Source organism: Corvus brachyrhynchos, unplaced genomic scaffold (assembly GCF_000691975.1).
Source record: "Corvus brachyrhynchos isolate BGI_N302 unplaced genomic scaffold, ASM69197v1 scaffold523, whole genome shotgun sequence".
Classification (NCBI taxonomy): Eukaryota; Metazoa; Chordata; class Aves; order Passeriformes; family Corvidae; genus Corvus; species Corvus brachyrhynchos.
The window spans coordinates 215,195-221,406 of NW_008237265.1; the positions used below are offsets into that span (position 1 = coordinate 215,195).

Below are 6,212 nucleotides of genomic sequence, written 5' to 3' on the forward strand. Positions count from 1 at the left end.
TGAGAAGAAAAGCTCAAAACCACAAATGATCACCACACTTCATCCTGTATTTCTACAGTATGTGGTATGTATTGAGTACTAGATTATCTCTAAAATTTATCCTCATACTTAAGAATGCAAAAGTGCAATAACTATGGTTTTACCAAAAGTGTAACACAGACACCCCAGGCTATTTTTAATACCATCCTACTTGCACAGGCCTAGTGCATAATGTCTTCATTCTACTGGCAATACAAACCACAGCTACTTGCCCAGACAGAATTTATTGTATGGCCAGAAGCTAGAATTTATGAGAATCCCTCTTGAATGAAATAGCCAAAATACAGACTGATATCCCCAATTCTTCCCGAATTCCCTAGGAGTAACAAATTGCCAAACCCTTTCTTTCAACTCCCTCTTTTTATTGTAGGAAAATGCTAGTCAGAATAAAGCCAAGAAGAAAAACAAAGCAGAGGTCATTATCCCCTCCTATCTCTTCTGAAAAAATAGTATAAAAGTAGTTCTGACCCATGCAAAACATAGGTTTCCCAGATGCATAGCACTATTTGAAAATATTAAACCTACTCGTATGTAACACCAGTATGAAATATAAATCATGGTGTACACGTTGCTGGATTATGTTTTAGAATGTTACTTAAAAGCACTGCATCAAAAGCCTTGGTCAATCCAAAAGAATACTCTGCTCAAGCATCATTGGCTTAAGTAGCTAAATAGAAGCCAGTACATCAAACACCTTCTTTAGCTCAAAACTGCTGAGTCAGGATGACCAAAACAAGTGATCTTTAAAAATCAAAGTTACTAAGGAGAAGTTACCACACTGCTTCAGACATGAGAACTGTATTAAATACAGCAACAGTACTTCCAAATTTTTATGCTTTATAGCATTAGACAATGATTCATCTAATTCAGCATCCTGTCTCCACAATTTAGTTACTTTCTACTACTTAATTTAAGGGTGAAATGCAATTAACCAATTGCTGAATGATAGAGCAGAGGACACAATGGAAATTCTTTCCTGACCCACAGAGAAGATACACTAACTCAATAAAATGTAGTATTTGACTAGTTGTGTTATAATTCAGCTAGTAGCTAAGACAGAGATGATACAAATAAAACTATTTAAAAGTTTTCAAAAAATGTCTTTTTCAAAAGAATTCAACTTATCCACTTCAGCCCAAGATACCCCACTTTTTCATGATCGAGCTATTTCCAGGTGAGCCTGCCTGTAAGTGAAAATGGAACGTGTCCATTTAGGTGCTACGGAGTAAGGGGGGGGTTAAATATAACAAAAGGGTAATGTGGTTTTTGGAAAGTGATGTAAACATTTTAGTTTCATTTTCAGCTGCTTGTGGTTGAAACTGTGCCGATCCATACCAGCAAGGATCAACAACTTACAGCTTGAGTACTATGCTAGGTTTATCTAGATAGCTCAATTTTACTGGTATGTGAGTGCAAAGGATTTATTTTCCACAAAACCCTGTTCTAACAGACTCCTGCCAGAAGCAAACTGCAAACTCGCTCTTCATCTTCTATTAACCTTTCTATTTTTATATTATTTAACACCATATTTATTATTCTATAGCCAGAAGCACATACACAATTCATCCTCACTAATATGGGAGGGAAGAGATTCCTTGCAACTTTTATAATTGCTTTCAAAATTTAAAGATCTCTTAATCAATGACAAAATATTTTTGATTGCCACATCTCTGGAAGTAGGAGACTCAACTGCACCTTGCTTTTATGGGAATTCTGTAGAGAGACTTCCATAGTAGCATCACTGTTGTACATGAATACTCTTATAGTGTAAAATCCCAAGGAATCTCTCCTTTTTCAGCCATCAGCTCTCCATGAGAAAAAACAATGCTGTTTTATATTCAAGGCTCACTTGAATTCTACTGTGACTTGCACATGAACAAGCATAGAAGTTGGAAGTGAAATACAAGCCCTTGCAACAACTTTTGGACTTGTCCTTTTATTCATGTGTCAGGCCTTTCTGAGCCAGGATGTCAACTTGGAAACTCAATAAGCTAAGTCGATGTTTTAAAGAGCTGAGAACTGGCCACATTTCAGAGCTTTCCCTCACTAGGGATAAACTATGTCTAAAAAAAGATATCCTGATTCTAGATTAACTTCTTTTGTAATGAAATCCTTTAAAATTTCCTTTGTTTATTAGAGGGCAACCTTTCAGTTCATAGGTATATTATTGACACAAATATTTTTGAAAGAAAATCTGATGGCCCCCACATATTCCATGCTTTGAAAATCTGTCTGTTCTAACATTCTGATGAAAACATCCCACCGCCTAACACTGAAAACTGATGGACAAAACTCTTACTGCAGCAAGGGCTGGGAAGAACTTTGCACTTTGAAGTTAATTTCTATGAAGGGAACACACATCTGATTCATGCAGGCTGTCTTTTAGAAGACTATTAATTGCATAAAATAATCTAAGGAAATAAAACCCGTCAAATAAATACACCTGCCTGTAACCTCATATTCTTTAAAGCTTACATTAGAGGATATTTTATATGATGAGAAATAAAACAGATTAAAACTATTAACTCATCTATTTACAGAACTGTGACAATTTCAGAACAAAAGCTTGACTAAACAAGCATGGAGAAATTCTTATGTTGCTTGTGGTAAATATCTTAAGATGTGATGATATGATCCCACAAGCATAACTTCCAAGATCTACATTTACTTTTCTTTACCATGGTTAATTACCAGGGATAAAAGTTTAAAACAACAATGACATGAAATTAAACAAAAGTAGGTAAACATGAGAAGGGGAAACTTGGCCTACACAGAACACTGAGTTAATTTTTAATTTGCTTTCTGTGGTTTTTAATACAAATTTTGTGACTGTGTTCTGGATGGTTTATTTGTTGAAAGGAAGATTAGAATGTGAGATGCTTAAAAATGGCCAAGGCTTTTGAGGGCTTGTGCTACAAAGCATCTAATGGTCTCTATTAATGGATTTCCCAACACATTTGACAAGTGAACATTCCAAAGACAACTGAAATTAATTCTAACGGCTTTGGTATATCCAGGTCCTTGAAAATAGGTCATTCAATATTTGACTTGTTACGTAAGCTGCATTTTCAGCACTGCTGCCATAGTAAGAAAGACCAGTCAGCAAGGTAGGAACTGAGGGGGTTTGTCCTCAAACTTGAGTACCCTGTCTGCCCAGGGACACCATACTCGTGAAAGATCCATGTGGAGAAATACTGTCCCTTTTACAACAAATAACCACCCAAAATACAGGAAAGGGACTAGAAGGAAGCGTAACCCATTTGGAAGTACAGGAAGATACATCAACAACAACAGAGGTCTGCTGCAGTACATCTGCAAGGAGTGGAATTAGCTCTGAATGGAAGAAAACTGTGATTTTCTGGTTACCAACGTGGCAACCTTGTACACAGAAGCCAAAAAATGGCAACTCTCCTTCCCTTTGTAAACCAAAAGGAAGGCACATTCACTGATCTACCAGCAATAACACTTACCTGTGCCAGGAGTACAGAAAAGACAAGTCAGCCAAATTTTTTCCACTGTTGTTCCACTCAAGGTTTCAATACCCAAGTTACAGGATTTGGGGTTTGAGGCATTCTGGGGATTATTTCCTAGGGCTAAGCATGACCTGTTCATAGTTTTACAAGCTAAACTTAAACAACCAATGTTGGGCATTATACTAAGTTGTGCTACAGCTCTGCAGAAGCAGCCCCACGAAATTATAATTGACTGGTATCAGAGAGGATTAGTCAGAATTCCAACACTCCTGACTGCAACAGAACCTAATTAGGGCCTGAGCAATCCCTTGACTGGAATAACCTGCATCAGTTCACTTTATTAAACCCCAAGGAATGCAAAATAAGTCTGTTTTCATCGCAAACAACATTTTCCTTCCCATGCCTTTTAAACCACTCACGGCCTTGTTTAGGTGAATTTCCACACTCAAGGTAATTTGGGGATTAATTAGATTGTACTTAAAAAAAACTACTGAAAATGGAAATTACTGCTGCATATAAATGATATGTATTAGTGTAACACAGTCTTAAATCCTAAAGAAGATATATTTCAGCACAAAAACTAAGTCTGGCTCATCATAAGTAAATTAAAAGAGTTAATGAATCTCACGATTCTGTCTTTCACTAAAAGGACTAATCAGATTTACTTTACAATCCTAAACAAATGCTACATGTAGGAACCCTTATTTGGTTATCTAACTGCCAATGTATCTGAAAAATACAATAAATTCCTAAGGATGTGAGCAGTTTAAAAGCCCCCAGAATGTAAGGTATTACTTTTATAACTACAAAACCACATTTGACTCATTTACTTAAGAAAAAACAAATCTTAGCCCTGTTCCATATTGAAATATTAACAATGAATTAACATTTTAAAAGACACTGTGGGATTATTTTCTCAAACAAAACTACGGAACAGTTTTTGCCTTCACTGAATTCCCTGATGATTCCGTGTTACTTTTTTATTTAAAGTACATGGCAAAGGGTTACTAGAAAGGTATTAAAGTATAAAAAACCAACCAAAAAAATGCTAGGCTTTTTTTAAACCCAGCAATATTTTTTGATTTTTCTTGCTACCCTGATGAGTAAGTCACCTCGTGTTTGCAGAAAAGGTTGATTGCAGTAATTTACTCAGAGGTTGGCATATCTGACATTATTTCTCATCAGAGTGTTCAACTAACCACATGAGGCAACAGGAAGGCTTGTATGAGGTATATTCATGTCATGGTTCCCTGGTATTAAAGACTGACTTTATAAAACTTGAATATAGGCATTCTATGAGAAATAATACACTAAATATAAACACTGTTTAGAAACACAGGATTCAATTAACTCCCTAATCTTTTGTGCCAAATCACTGAAACTGATAAACATAAATCTTATTTTCCAGATGGCATCAGATCTACCCAGCTGCTGCTGACTGGTAAAACAGCTTTCAAAAATGATTATGACACATAAATATATCCCTTTACCCAACTACACATGAATAAATTATTCCTTTAAAGGGCCAATAGGACCTGTGCAGAGCTCTCCTTTAGCTCAGACAAACTTAAATGGTGAAAAATTTAAATTTAAATGGTGAAAAATCATACCTAGAAAACATTCAAAACTTTCATTCAATACTGTAAAATTGTTGCATTTGACAATTTGCTTGTATTTTCAAAAATACAAAGAAAGAAATGTAAGTTCAGCAATTACCAAAAACTCACAAGCTTTTTCAAAATATAAGTTCACACAGAGCAGCCAGATATTTTACACATATCTAGAACAAAATAGAAATGAAAAATGCTGCTATTGAAGATGTTGAGTGGCCCATTCAAAGGCACACACTCCAAAGAACACTCCCATTTGAGAACTTCTATGGCAAAAGGGTCCTCAAAGAAGTAAGGGAAGAGAAGCACAATAATTCTCCCCCAGAAGTGAAATGAGGGGGTCATGGAGAAGTGGGACACCACCAGTGGCCATGTTTCAGTTTTCTCAGGAATGGAAACTTTTGAAACTTTTTTCTGGATAGGTTCCCTTCAGATGAAATTAATAAAATTCATATTGATGGAGACAGGCATATTTCTACAGAGAGCCAGTTTCAATATTAGCTAGAACACTACTAACAGTTGTTAGGAAAATTATTAAAACGCTTTTGTATTATCATAGAACCATTAAGGTTGGAAAAGACCTCTAAAATCATCGAGTCCAACCCCTAACCCAGCACTTCCAAGCCCACCATTAAATCTTCCTGCCCTCCATGCCAGATCATACTTTGTTTACGAATTACTGCTACCAAACAGTTAAAATTTGAAATTCCCCTTCACTAACTACATGGTCAGATTTGTGTTCCCAGTTTGCAGATGCCTACCAGGTCTTAAGTTTCCCTTTTCATTTTCAAAACCAGCCTTCATTTACATTTCCCATTATCAGTTTTCCTCCTGCCAGATCTGTTTTAAGCCTACTTAGAATTCTTAGCTTTACCTGCTCCTCCTAACTTGATTCAGTTTTTGCCCTTTGTGCGTTTCTTACTCAATAGTTTCCATAACAGAACAAAAGACACAGATTTATGCTCCATGGTAACATCCAGTTCTTTCATCTTACAAGCAGACAGGAACTAAAGCAGCATAGAAGAAGAACTACAGATTCAGCTTTATTTCATCCATAACTCCCTCCCTTAGTGTTGATAAAAACCTGCTG

General features: G+C 36.1%; 1 protein-coding gene across 3 annotated transcripts in view; it reads right to left on the reverse strand.

The window, feature by feature from the left end:
• The window catches only part of CCDC91 (coiled-coil domain containing 91), a 117,290-nt gene that overhangs the window by 57,096 nt on the left and 53,982 nt on the right, over nucleotides 1–6,212 (reverse strand). The window lies entirely within an intron of this gene.